At 38.2% G+C, this 14,503-nt stretch overlaps 1 protein-coding gene and 1 long non-coding RNA gene across 2 annotated transcripts in view; both read left to right on the forward strand.

Moving 5' to 3' along the window:
• The window catches only part of LOC149052910 (uncharacterized), a 143,085-nt gene that overhangs the window by 42,579 nt on the left and 86,003 nt on the right, over window positions 1-14,503 (forward strand). The gene's annotated exons all lie outside the window — the stretch shown is intronic.
• LOC149052913 (uncharacterized) lies at window positions 5,688-13,080 on the forward strand. Its single transcript, XR_016184107.1, has 6 exons — window positions 5,688-7,550; window positions 8,650-9,493; window positions 9,619-11,283; window positions 12,074-12,127; window positions 12,455-12,529; window positions 12,992-13,080. It is a non-coding gene; the product is annotated as an uncharacterized LOC149052913 (long non-coding RNA).

Consider the following 14,503-nt stretch of genomic DNA (forward strand, 5'->3'; position numbering starts at 1 on the left):
TGGACTGGTCACCACATTCTTTGGCTGATTGCAATTCATAAAGGGGTTTGGCCAATCTGGAGTAGTCACAAATATATCGGCGGTAATAGCTTATGAAACCTAGGAGTTTGCACAATGCACCCACAGTTCTTGGTGTAGTTTCCTTAAGGGCTGCCACAGCTGCAATGTTGGCTGGGTTCATTGTGAAGCCATCTGCTGACATTATTCTAACCAAGTAACCAACACTAGGCTTAAACAGCTCACATTTCTTTGGCTTCAATTTGATACCATACTCTTGCAAACGTTTAAGTACTCTCCTGATATCGTTTACATGCTCAGAAAATGTTCTACTATACACTAGGATATCATCAAGGTATGGGATACATATTTCATCATGGAGGTCCTCCAGGTGTTTCTCCATATACCTCTGGTAAAGAGCCGGTGCATTTTTTAGACCAAATGCGTTTCCACTGGTATAGACCCCAAGGGGTGATGAAAGCTGTGAGATATCAGTGTTCTTCTGTTACAAATCCTTGGTCATAGTACTTCCCTTGGTCTAGCACCGAAAAGTAAGTGTCTCCACTGAGGCTGTTTAGGATGTCTTGGATGCGAGGGATGGGCTGGCAGTCATCCTCTATTTTGCATTTCAACCGCCTATAGTTGACAGTCTCAGACTGCCATCATTTTTCCTCACGCACACAACTGGGAATGATTAAGGTGACTTCGATTTGCTTATCCATCCACGATTGATTATATCCTGCAGGTGTGTCTTTACCTCTTCATACAAGGGCTTGGGAATTGAATTGTGTGTTTTTGAACTGGGTTGTCATCCCTCAAGTTGATCTCCAATTTCAATTGTGCAGCACACTCAATATCACCATCTTCTGTGGCAAAGGCCCCAGACTCTTCCTTCAACATCTCCTTGAAAATCTCCTGTTTGTTCATGTGACAAATGCCTTAAATCAACTAGGGGAGTTCACTGTACTTTACCTTGTTTGAGCAGGCTGGGCTACCGCTCATAACTTGTCTCCTCACTCCTAGTTCCACATCCCTCCTCCTCTTACTTCTTTCCAGCTTCAACTGGCAGTGGTATAACGGACTGAACTAACTGTATAGTGCACAGCTCTGTACACCTACATAATGTCATTTCTTGTTTGGTGTTGTTGTGTATGGGAACATACATTCAGCTTGAAGACCTAGGGGGAATTCAGTGGAGGCAGCCCTTAACTTCTAGCCCCACAAGCCATGCCCCTTCCTCTTTGGATTCAAACACAACAGGCAAGTCTTCCTCTAACGGTCTAAAGTGTACCCGACATCTGACTCACACAGTCTCTCCAGATGGAACAGGTATGTCTTATTTGCCAACTCTGAGCATGCCAATGTTAGCCACATCGTCCATAGTTTAGATAAATTTAACTGACAGCTTGGTGATGTCGCTCTCTATCATCTTCCAGCATTCAGTCCCGTATAGTAGGGTGGACATCACACAGCTTCAGTAGATCTTCAGCTTGGTCTTGATGCTGTACTGAGAGGACCTCCACACGTTGTTAAGCGTTCTGAAGGCGTTTCTGGCCATGTAGAAACGATTCATGATGTCACCCTCTGCTCCTCCATCATGCCTTACTATCCTGCCCTAGTAAGTGAACTCTTCAGTTGTTGACAGGTCTTCTCTGTTCACTTGAACTGGTTTAGGGTTGGACACGTTCAGCAGCATCACTTCTGTATTCTTTTGGCTGATCTTTAGGCCAACTTCCTGTACATAAGTGCTGAGTCGGGTTGTCTTTTCCTGCATGTGTTGGTGAGTATGGGAGACCAAGGCTACATCATCTGCAAAATCTAGGTCCTCCAGCTTTGAGAAGAGAGTCCATCTAATGCCCCGTGACTGATCTTCTATTGTGCGCTTCATTACCCAGTTGATGGTCATGTTGAAGAGCATTGCCGACATTGTACAGCCTTGTCTGAGGCCAGTCTTCACTTCAAAGCTGGTTTTGCTGTTGTGTACTCTCCATGTGAATTTGCTGTAGAAGCTTAATTTGGATGATGTTGATAATCTGCTGTGGTATCCTGTAAGCCTAAAGGATGTGCCACAGACTTTCCCGGTGCACGCTGTCAAAAGCCTTCTCATAGTCTACAAAGTTGATGTAGAGTTGTTTCTGCCACTCTGTGCACCGCTCTATGAAACAACGCATTTTCTCCCGACTAATTTGGTGAGTTTAGAGCGTTGTCTTGGAGTTAAGTGGAAAGGGAATAATGTTTTCAAAGTTTTGCCACTTGCTGCTGTTCCCCTCTCTCTCAGTTTAACTTCACTGATGGCTTGACGTAGTTTTTTTATTCTCTTCCCATTGTTTCCTCTGACACACTTTTGAACAAGAATGGCTCCCATGGCATGGTGAGCAGCGAAAGTATTGACATACCCAGTCCTCCCTCTTTCCACAGTTCATGCATTGTTGGGACTGCTCATGGATCTGATGGGCTGCTCCCTGTCCTGTTGGGGCAATGCTTCCCATTTTTCCCTAGGGGGTTGTTGAGTTGTAGCTCCTTCTGCTTGGTTTTAGACATTGGTAACTAGGTCCTCCCTTGTTCTGCAGGGTTGTACTGTAGGTGGGGGTTATTATGACTTTGTTGTTTCATACCTTCCTGGATAGTGGCAGTTCTGTTTTCAACTCTTTAACTTCAGTCAGGTTAACTTTTGGCGGCTTTTCTGGGGTTTTATCTTCAACCGAGGCTCCACTACCATTGTGGGTGGTCCCTTGAGCTACAAGTTGTGTGGGGGTTCAGTTTGTGAGCTGGCCATGGTGGGAACCTGGTCTCTGCATTCTTTCTGTTTCATTATTAACTGCTGCATCCAATTTCCCAAAACGTTCTTCATCCTTTACTTAGGTGTTTTGCAGGCAGGGAGTTTTATCTCCATTTTGATGCTATAATTCTGTAGCCCAGTTAATAATGAATGCAGAAACACACATTGTACCAGCCTAGGGTCATACTTTAAGTCAGATCCTGCTTCTCGGGAGGCAAGGAGTACTTTTGTTTCTTATGTCTGGGAGGTGATCAAAAAAGTCCTAAGAGGTTTCCCCCGCTTCCTGTACTGCAGAACTAAGCAGTTGATACATTTCCGTTCAAAACTCAGGTGATTCTTCTGACAAGAATCTCCAATCTGTCCTGATATTTTGAATTCCTTCCTGAACGGTGGGGTCATAGTGGTATCTTTACACGTAGGTATGTTTGTATTTAACTTGATGGCAGATTTCTGCTCAACCTGCTCGGTGTTTATGTCACTTTCTTGTCCATTCTTTGCATCCTCTGTTACCGCTTTCTTCTCCTCTTTTTCTTTTATTGCGTCTGAGATTCTTCAATGCCTCAGCTCCAAATTCCTTGGCATCTAAATATTTTGTTATGACCTGTGTTAATGCCAGGTGTCCCTTCTCACTTTGCTGAGCCAAAAAGTTGCTGTTCTCACCTCTATTTGTATCTCTTACAATTTTAGGCATTTCAACAGTGTTCTCTGTCGCGTTGAGATCACCTAATGATGTACTGTGCTCAGTCTCACATACAAACTAAACAACACGTTTCCTTGTAAACTAGTATCAATCTCTGATTGTTTTTTCACGAGCACATGGGATCTCCTGATTCCATAATATGTATTCTGGGGCTGGGCACAGTCTCTCTCATCCTACATGCTACTTCCTCTTTCTTTTACCATGCTACTCAGTAAAATAGCCAATGCCCTTTCATCTTCAAGGGATAACCCGATTTTGGAGGGTGCTTGTTTTGTCACATAAGAATCAGTCTCCTAAAAATTGCTCAACCCTTTGCGTCAAAAAGGGGGTTCTTTGTGCGTTCCAAGAAAGTTAATATTGATTGCCTTACACAGTCCTTGGTCGTATTTCCAAAGAAAGTCCACCCAAGTGGTGTCTTAACGGCAATGGGCTCATTTACTCATCCCTGGCGGACTTTAAGGTGGATCAGTAGATGAGGCATGTCAGATCCATGTTGTTCCTTAAGACAGCATTTTTCACTTGAGCAGTTGGTGGCCTGATGGTTTCCTTTAAGCAATTGAATAAGGGTTTGTGTTCCCATACAATGTTTCGCAAACACACATCTTTTTTTCTCTAATTCAACCTTCTTATCCACTTCCTTTCCTTGGAACTGAGTTTGGGTTTGCCCAGACTAGCTGAAACTATTGTGTTTTCTCCGGGCTCAGAAGGGAGCCCTGCATTCACAGCCAAGGGGCACAATTCAGCACATGGCTTGGGTCTAGAGAACTGTTGCTGTCCAGTGAAACTTCTGATGGGAGCTCTGCCCCTGTGGCAATTGAAACAGAGTTTGTGCATACAGCACATCTTTTTTTTTTCTCTAACTCGACCTTCTTAGCCACTTCCTTTCTTTGGAACTAAGTCTGGATTTGCATAGACTTGCTGAAACAATTGTGTTTTCTCTGGGCCTCAGTAGGGAGCCATGCATCCACAGCCAAGGGGCACAATTCAGCGCATGGCTTGGGTTTAGAGAACTGTTTCTGTCCAGTGAAACTTCTGATGGGAGTTCTGCCCCTGTGGCAAGGGAGTGTAGTTTAATGCTTGACTTTCCTCTAGTAGATCTTAGCTTCTTATCCTAGAAAGAAGGTCTCCTGACCTTTTATGAGGCTATCAATAAATGCATCGACTAGTTGTTCAACATTTGTTGAGTGTTACATAGGTGACAAGCCAAAACCACTCAGATAAGGGGTTGATGCCCTTGTGGGTATCAGGAGCCCATTGTGTGATAGATGGTAGTTGAGCAAGTGAGAGGAGTAGCATATTTTGTCCCATGAGAAGCCCAAGCTAAATTGCCACTACAACTAGTAGTGCAATTTGATGCCAAAGGCACTCTTGTAGTCCTTGTCAGGGAACTGATACACATGATGAATTTCTCCACCAAAATGAGGGGTAGATACGCTGCCATAATGAAATGACCCACATGTAAACTGTGTTGCAGTTGTACAACCAGGCAAAGAGGAATCTCGGTACACTTGAGGGTGTGTAACTAAACTGACTAGAGGGAGTGTAGTTTGGAGTTAACTGTTGTATTCAAGGTGATAAGGACTTTGTTGTGGCATTTTCTCAGTAGTGTTAGAAGTCAACACAAGAGTTTCACTTTCTTTTCCAGATGGTCCCCTAACTATGCCCAAGGCAAGGCCATTGCTACTTGTAACTGGAAACTCTAAACACTTTACTGGTGAAGGCTTAGTTGGTATACTCAATAGAGTATTTCATACAAGATGACAGTTTACCTGTCATAGTGCAGAGGTGACTTTGAATAAACAGTGTTCTATTCTTGGGAAACATATCCCGATAGCACTCCAAATTTTACATCGGTACATGGACTTGAACAATTGCCCCCTACTTTCGAAGTCAGTAACTGCATGGGTACCAATGTTTGAAAGATGGCAAAGGTACACTGACCTTACTAGTAATTTGGTCAGCACTTGTGTTTCCTTCAATTGAGTCTTGCCTCAGTATTTCCTGCTTGAGCTGAGCCATTTCCGCTTGGTTTTGGGTGGCGATTAAGGCCATTTTGTTCTCTCTTTTCTTCCGTTGCAGGTCAAGTTCCAGTCCACAACATTCCAGTTTTAGCTCCAGTTCCCTTTCAGCCATCTCTTCTCTAGATTCCTTTTCACACACTTCATTTTCTTTCTTGATATATTCTGATACCTGTTTTGGTTGGAGGTTTGCAATAGCTGCTTTTAGTCTTTCAGTTCTAATGTGTACATGAAGGTTATTGTTCCAGGTAGGCTAATCTCATAAATTAGTTGTGAAACTTTCCTCATCCTGTAGTCGTATGAAAGTTTGATTCAATTTTACCTGACTAACCTAATCTGAATAAATAGAAACTTGAAATTTATTTGTTCGCCTTTTAAGGCGTGCATCAAAATGTTGAAGTCATGGCAGACTTGAACTATGTATATGCTCCTCGCATATGTTGGCAACAATAGCTAAGATTGTTAGGAAAGCAAACAAACAAGTGAAAAGAAGACAGTGAAATGAGGTAAACTGTAAACTTTACCATGTGATAGAAAACTATCACAGAATACTTAAAGAGGGGAAACTTGAATTGTGCTAGCTAATTTCCTCAATTGCCATTCATGTTTTTGATCAAATGAAATTTAACCCTTTAACTCCCAGTTCAAATTTGTAATTCTCCTTACAGTCAACTATACAATTCTTATGATGTTAGTTCTAAGAATTTAAGAGGGCCTATTCCCACATACATCCTCCTCAATCCTGTTAGCTTACTATGTTCATGGCATTTCAACATGGTGTATATGCCACAAGTTTTCCATTTCCCTGACTAATTACTTTGTAATAGTGTTTATATGTTGAGGAAATGTTGGGTTGAAATATAATACAAAGACTTGCCAGTAGATAGTTTTATTACAGTTTTTATTCAGTGTAACTTAGGGCTGGAAAATAAACTAATAAGAGCTCCGCTTTTAGGCTTGGCTAAATCTATATATTAGGACATCTGCATGCACATGTGTTTTTAACATTCTTGGCCTGTACTGAATTCTAATTTTTCAACCAATTTTTATGTTCTTTTGAATATTCTTAGATTTCTTGGTATCAGTCAATATTCACGTAATAAAAATAGTTACATGAAATCTTGCAGATGTATGACACATTAATTTTTCCTTTGACCTTACTAACATTTTATTATGTGTATTTCGGGGATTGGTATTGGTATTGGTATTGGTATTGGTATTGGTTATAAAAATATAGTCAAATTAAAGTTTTGTGCATAGACTATGTATCAAATTTATGTAATAAAGTATTGTATCCTTCTTAAAACTAGTTTATCAGAATAAGAATTAGTTACCAGGCGCAAGTATGGCTTTTCATGATGATAGTTTCCAGGTCCAAAAAAGGTCACTTTGCCTGCTAAAATCCTCAGTTCCTTCGCCCTGACAACTCAACCTCATCAAAACATTGGCAAAAGGAGCTATCAGCAAATTAATGATACAAACAAGCCAACCTATTCCCACATACACACTCCTCAATCCTGTTAGCTTATTCTGGACATGGCATTTCAAATATCGGGTATATACTACAAATTTTTAATTTCCCTGACTAATTATTTTGTAATGGTGTTGACAAGTCGAGGGAAATGGTTGGGTTGAAATATAATACAAAGGCTTGCCAGTAGATAGTCCCATAAAACCTTTTCACATGTCAGCAAAATTTATTGTTGTGTTTCATATTAACATGTTGTAACACCTGTACCTTCTAGTAATTCAATTATTTGAAAACATGAGAGAAAAAATCTAAAACTTTTTAACCTCTTTAATAAAGCCAATAACAACATCAACTCAACTTTGCTAAACCTTATGTTGTGAACCATTCAATTTGTGTGTATATCAAGGGTTTAGCTTTTACATTTGAAACTCATTGATGGGTATGATGTGAGCCTAGCTGTATGCTTTATTTTCAAAGTGTGGATACTCTTTACCACAATTGACAAACTTATTTGATTTTGGTTTTTTCTCATAGACACACCTAATTGAATGCTCCCTCCTCAATGTAAAAACAATGATGGTCCAGGTAATGAGAACATTTCATCAGATGTAAAGGGGTTTTTTAGGTCAGTTAGGCGTGACATTTGCATAATTATCTGACAAAAATAATTCTTGTAGAAAATTTGGTAAAAGATATTGGTAAATATGTTTAAGGCTTCATTAGAGAGTGGTAAAAAGAATAGGTAGAAAACTCATTTCTCACTTTTGAGCATTTCCAAATAGCAGAAGTGGAACATGAACTCAGACACAATTAAACCTGGAAATTATGTCACAGGGAGCATTTTTTGCACTAATGGACAAGGGGCTGAATTAATGGGAGGCGGAAAATTTAGGGCACTTTTCCTTATATTATTTTTCATTGTAGCTGGGAATAAAAAGAGAAATACATGTGAACAATAAGTGAAACTTATGGTGAATTCTCTTGTAAGTCCAGTTCTTTGGAAAAACCTCATATATACAGCTCCACGCTAGTAATGAGACCCTTAATCTGAATAGCATCCCTCTTTCAAATTTTTACAAAGCCAAATTTGGTCCTTCTTTTGGTCATTAAAGGAGCAGTTAATTGTGTCCTGATAAAATTTTTTGATAAAATGTTCACCATGAGCAGAGTAAAGAACAGCAATTTTTGCAACTCTTTCTGATGTAGAATTTAGAATGACTATAGTTACTTGAAGCAAGAAAAATTTTCATCGTTATTGATTATCATTTAAACTAAATAGTATTTCGGTTCAAAGTAGATGTGTGTATATACATATATACATGTGTATGTGTAGATATATATATATATATGTGTGTGTGTGTGTGTATACATATACATATGCATGTGTGTATATAGACATCTATCTACTTATGGTTGTTTAAATTAATGTGTCAGGTGGTACTGTAGGCAAAAGTGCACATTATATCAAGTATACCTTAAACCTAAGCTACAGCTGTTTCTTCTAAACATACATGCTTCCAATGGCTTTAAATTAGAACTATTCATACTAACTTGGTAAGGACTGAATTTGTGTGGGGAAGTAATATTTCATCAAAATTAGTCTCACTTGAATAACAACTGCTTGCTTATTGATCTGCCTTTTCTTTTAGAACTTAATCACTTTCCTTAAATTTTGATTTTCCAGTGTATCTTAACACAGATGATGAAATGACAGAACTTCAATCCTCATCAACACCTAAAAATGCTATATCCACTGGTAGGAATTGCAACGAAAATTGCAACTCATTATCTGAAAGTATTAATTTGAAATGACTTGATAACATCTTTTCTTTATTATTGTAGATCCTCACAGTATTGCTGAACATTTTACAAGACAATTTTACAGCAAGTAGTGAATGGCATACATATTACTCTGTTGTTTTAAAAAACTAGACGAACCATGAGACCTGATATTGAAAGCAATTGAATTTTTCAGTCTTTTGTTCTGTTTACAAAGATCCTCTTAGCAAAATTTTTCTTTAAAAGTTTAACACAAAGAACCATCAGGAGTTTGTGTTTGATACTTCTGCATCAGAACATTAAAAAAAAAGTGAGGGAATGACTTGTATTATGCACTAGATTCTGTGCAATATGAAAATTTGATCTTATCATTAATTTAATGAAGAACATTCTGTTTATTATGCATACTTTGATTTTGTTTCAGATCAAGTAGAAATGGTTTTACTGGGTGGAATAGAATGTGTTCATTTTAGAGGGCCATCTACTGCTCATGTATTAGAAGGCAAGCCATCCATAATTAACAGTCTCCTGAGATGATTAAGCTAAGGGGGAAGCTACATGTTATTTTGAGTACTAGCTTTTTTTACTGCAAATATTGGTGGGATTTCCCATTTCAACTTTTAAATAGAATCTGAATGAGTAAGCCTTCAGCAATCTTTTTTGTCATTTCTTTACTAACAATTCAAATTTTGTTTGTAAAGCTGGTGAAGTAGAATAGATGGAAGACACCACAGTACTGGCAGAACTTGGTTAGTACATAAGTTCTTTAGAGAGACCAAATGTCTATTATGAATAATATTTTACGTAGACTGCACCATGCATTTTCCATGTGTGTTGATGTTTTATTATGCTATTGTTGATTAAAAATTTTCAGATCCCGCCAGTGGACCAGCCTATGATGTTGCACTTTTCTGCCTCCATTGGAGGCTTCCGATTATCTGCCTGTCTGCTATGCAGGTATACTGTGTTCAATTAAGTCCTCATTTAAGGGATTTTCAGCCGACTGGGTTTGAATAACTTATTTCAAGTTTGAGCCATACGAACATAATATATTTGCATATCTTAAAATAAACTTGTATTCTTCTATTCTCATTTACTTTAGTTTGACTTAAATTTAACTTTGAGGGATTAAGCTTACTACAGGTGAACTCTGTAGTGCTGCAGCACAAATGCTGTCAATGCTGTTTTCAGAAGTTCCAAGACTTTAGGCTCGAGGATTCAGTTTCCTGTTAAGTCCATTACTCATTACTTCAATTAAAGAAAGTAATAATCATTAAGTATAATCTTTTTCCAGATTACACCACTTTTGATTAGAAAAGAAGAGGTACTACAGAAATCTGGCAGATCATTTCTTTCTACCAAAAACTTCCTATCAACATGGTAGATCACATCTATGAGATTTCACTCTTATTTTGCTGTTTCAATCCTATATTCTTAAGTTCCTATTCTCATCAGTTCAATCTCCTGATGACAACCCAATTCAGTAATATTGACTTGATTCTAAATGTTTTGCACATATATGCAGCTGCAGGCTCATTTTGATGGGAAGCCAGTGTGCCTGATACATTTTCAACTAACACATATTAGGGGGCAGATATTCTTAGACGAGTATGTTCCCGACCATACTTTAAGTCATATAGAAGGAAGAAAGGGCAAAAAATATGGATTGATTTCATAACTTTTCCAGCTGTGATTTAAATTAACATACAAAACGTGGCTTAAGACACAGAACACAGTTATAAAATTATCAGTCTAAGGAGAAGTACATTCTTTTTCGATTTGTTACAGGGACTTAAAAGTTAAAATCTTCTTGTACGAGACTCATGGATAGTGCTGAGACCATCAAGAAATGTCACGTTCTGATCTCATTAGTAGGATCTCAGTTTGATGTGGAATGTAGCTAATTTTAAATTTCTTAATACTAGTTTATATGTGAGCTAAAGTGAAAGTACCATTCAGAGGGCAGGCTTTGGGAGGCAATTTAAGAGGTTGAGTTTGGAACTGAATATGATTTTCTATCTCGTGGATAGAAGAGGTGGAAACTGATTGCATGGGTAATGAAGATGCATTAAGTAACAGAACGATTATTAGCCTTTGGTGTTAACCATCAGTGTAATGAAGAGTTGGAGTATTTCATGCTGTTGAAGCTATGTTGGTTGAGGGCATTTCTCTGCAGAAATCTCTTAGTATTTTCTTTTTCTATTTTTATGTTACTCTAGTTTATGGGAGGTCTGATCACACTGCAGATATGGAGTTAGAGTGTCGCATTTTCAACCCTTATTGTCTCCAGGACATATCATTACAGGCATGCAAAGTAAATAAGTAACCATGTGTAAAGAAATGTTGCCATTCCCCTTTTGATGGATAAGTAATGTCAGCAATGTTCATTAGTATGTTTGAAGCATGAAAATATTGGCAAGCAACTGAGAAAGGTACTAATCAGTGATATATTTTGTAAGAGGTTATGCAGATATGCTCTGTAAAAATTAAAAGGGCTGTGACAGAAGGCTGTCTTGCAGCACAAGCTGTGTGTGAATCGGTAAGTTTTGATGACATTAATGGAATATTTACTGGAGAATTGGGAGGGAATTTTTAGTTACCATACAGTCCAATACTCCATGTCAATGCCATGCCAATGTTGGCTTCGAAATACATGGCTTTAAAAAGTTAATATATGAACAAGACTGTTAATTATGGGGATTTTAAACAAATTTGATTACCCGCTCTTAGAGACATGTGAATGTCTGGTTCCTTTTTAAACCCAAACTAATCGGTCTTTTTAAAAAATATACTAACCAGGCTTTTTTGACATATAATTGCCTGGAAGTTTTTTTTGTGATCTCGCTCTTTGTGAGACATTCAAAAACTCGTGCATTGTAGGGCTTTAATGAACACTCAACGGTCACATTTTACGAACAGGTAACATTCGTATTTTACTAACAGTTAACGGTTGCGTCATACCAACACGGTCGTAATGTACATTTGATACATTTTGCTTTGCAACACATTTAAGACATCGAGCTTTTTAAGACATTTAAAACCTTGTGATTTTTAAGACATTTGAGACATCGTGCTTTTAAAGTCATTTGAGACATCATGCTTTTTAAGTTATTTGAGACATCTTGCGTTTTGAAACATTTGAGACAACTGTTGGTATGACATAACAGCTTGCATCCCTTTCTCGGTGCTCTCAATAATCGTTTGCGTTGTTACTAATTGCCCCCCGAGATCTAACCAAGTTAACTACCTAATTCTTTTTCATCTAAACGCACTCAGTCGTTTGGAATTTTTAATTTTTACACACTAAAGATCACTTTTTTTCGCCCAAGGTTCTATCTGTAAGAATAACGGAAAAAAGAATCCAGGCGCTGACCCTCAATGAGGTTAAGTATATAGATCTATATCTTTGTTTTACACGATTTGTAAATTGATGGAATTGCGAACATTGCAGTACACGTTTTATCAGGAAAACATTGGACCTCCTAGACAGAGTTTTACTTGAATTAGTAAATTCATTGGCGTCAGTATGACCACCATATCTCTCGTTATGCCAATATTCCAACATCTGCCGGCAGGACCGGCAACGAATTTTGATGAAGTAAGTATCATTGTCTGTGACTCTAAGGACAATTATAGACACTCTTCATTGTAAAGAGATTTAATTATCTTTTATCTTATTATTGTTTTTCATGACTTTAAAATATGTTCAGTATATTCAAAATACTTGCTACCCCGTCTAGGGAGAAGCATAAGGCGTTCAAGATGACAGCAATGAAAGTGGAATGGTAAGATGTGTTCGCATTTTATAAATCTCGGTTACATTAATAGTGGGAAAATAAGAAGTGATCACATTGTATAGAAACCAATCTCAATTCAAATTTTCATTTTCATTGCACTTGGAACTTTTGTTTTTTTTCTTCAACTCCAATAGTTTTGTATTGTTTTTAGATCGATGGTGTTAATTTTTTGTTTGTTTGTTTGTCTGGTTTTTAGCATGGTGGTTTAATCCCTTTGATTTTCCGATACTACTAAGTCACTAGGTTCTTAGTGATTTAAAAAAAGAAACACCTGATAGCCAGCATCATTTCAACGAGGTACAAGAGCGATAAGGGATGAGAACATAATGAGGAACTTGAAACGAAGGCACGAACGGTGCCGCGTTCATGGTACTTCTCCAGAACGATTACTACGATAAGTTTGTGGATTTGATTCAGAATTGATATCTCGTGCTCTGCTTTTGTTCGCAGGTGACTTTCAGGACACAATAGAAGGATCCAATAAAAGTCGTCTTTTCAACTTAATTCTGTGCTTAATTCTTTGTTGTCATTAAAAACGTAAAAAAAAAATCTGTTTTTCCTTTCTCTATGACCTAGTAATTGCATGACATCCACTATGGGGGAATCAGGTATTGGGTGCGTGATTAGACAAGCCGAAAAAAGTGTTTCGTGTCTTAGAAATTCAGTGATGATGGCCAACCCAGTTGATACTGACCCTACCGCTAAAACTCTGAGCAATCTTCAAATTATTTCCTATTGTTCATTATTTCCTGGCACTCTTAAGAGTCATACTTCCACGGACATTCGGGAGTGTTAGATTGATAAATCAGATCATCGACCTCAAATTCCCATGTGTTATACCACCTCAACTCGCATCCCGACTTCTTAAATACTAAGGTTACTATTAATTTAAAGCCATAAATTTTAAGAACACTTAACTGACATATTAAGTTGATCTATCCCCGCAACTTTACATCCAGAACATGACCTCGGAACATGACCTCGGAACATGAACTCGGAACATGAAACGCCGTACTGAGGGCTATTATAATAATCTAATCTGCTGCTAATAAGTGCATGAACTAAGACTGCAAGGCTGTGAATAAGTAAAAATTTCTTGATTCTTCTAATTTCTTGTAAATAGATAAACGAAGCTTTGCACATATTAGTTATGTGCACTGACATTCGCCATGTGTTATCTAACCAGCAACCAAGATTTTTCACGCTATGGCTAGGATTGATGACAGAGCTATCAACTGAAACTGATTGAAGTTTTGAGAGTTGTTGTCTAGCTCCTATCAGTAGAAACTTGGTCTTGTCATCATTAATTAAGAGTTAGTCATAAATCATCCAGTTTCTGATTTTTTCAATGCAAGATTGGTTGCCGGCGGCCACAGCCTCCCTTTGTGACAAGCCTCGTGTGGCTCGAAGCTGAGATAAAGATGTGTATCATCAGCGTAGCAGTGTGCCACAGGGAGCCATAAAAATTATCCAACGTTTTTTTTTTTTTTCCAACAAGTCAATTTACCAATGTTCTGTGGCAGAAAACGAGTTAATTTTTGGCCTCGAAGAGTAGGTGATGGCAAATCCAGAGGATGGCTTCGATTTCCACCGATGAAAAAAAAAAAATCTAACTAAAACGCCAAGATTTTTAGGGTCTATCGATCAACTGAGCAAGATCCCGAGCGCTTTCTCGTCTCAAAAAGAGAAAAAAACAGTGTACTGTGAAAGAAATACAAACTATACTGCCCGTGTAAATCGAAAAAAGGTAGTAAATTCAGAGGATGGACTGAATTTCCAGTGATTTAGAACAAGGACCTTTTATGAACGTCAGGATCTTAGTTTTTGTTGATAGTAACTTAGCCTATTCTCGCGCTGCACTCGTCATTCTCTTCCCTAAGGGGACGATGAAAGCATACTTATTGGCTAGAAGCAAAAAGCGTGAATTTTACATTATTGAAACAGATGGACGGGCAGGGTGTC

This window comes from Pocillopora damicornis, chromosome 1, assembly GCF_964200805.1.
Source record: "Pocillopora damicornis chromosome 1, jaPocDami1.2, whole genome shotgun sequence".
NCBI classification, from domain to species: Eukaryota; Metazoa; Cnidaria; class Anthozoa; order Scleractinia; family Pocilloporidae; genus Pocillopora; species Pocillopora damicornis.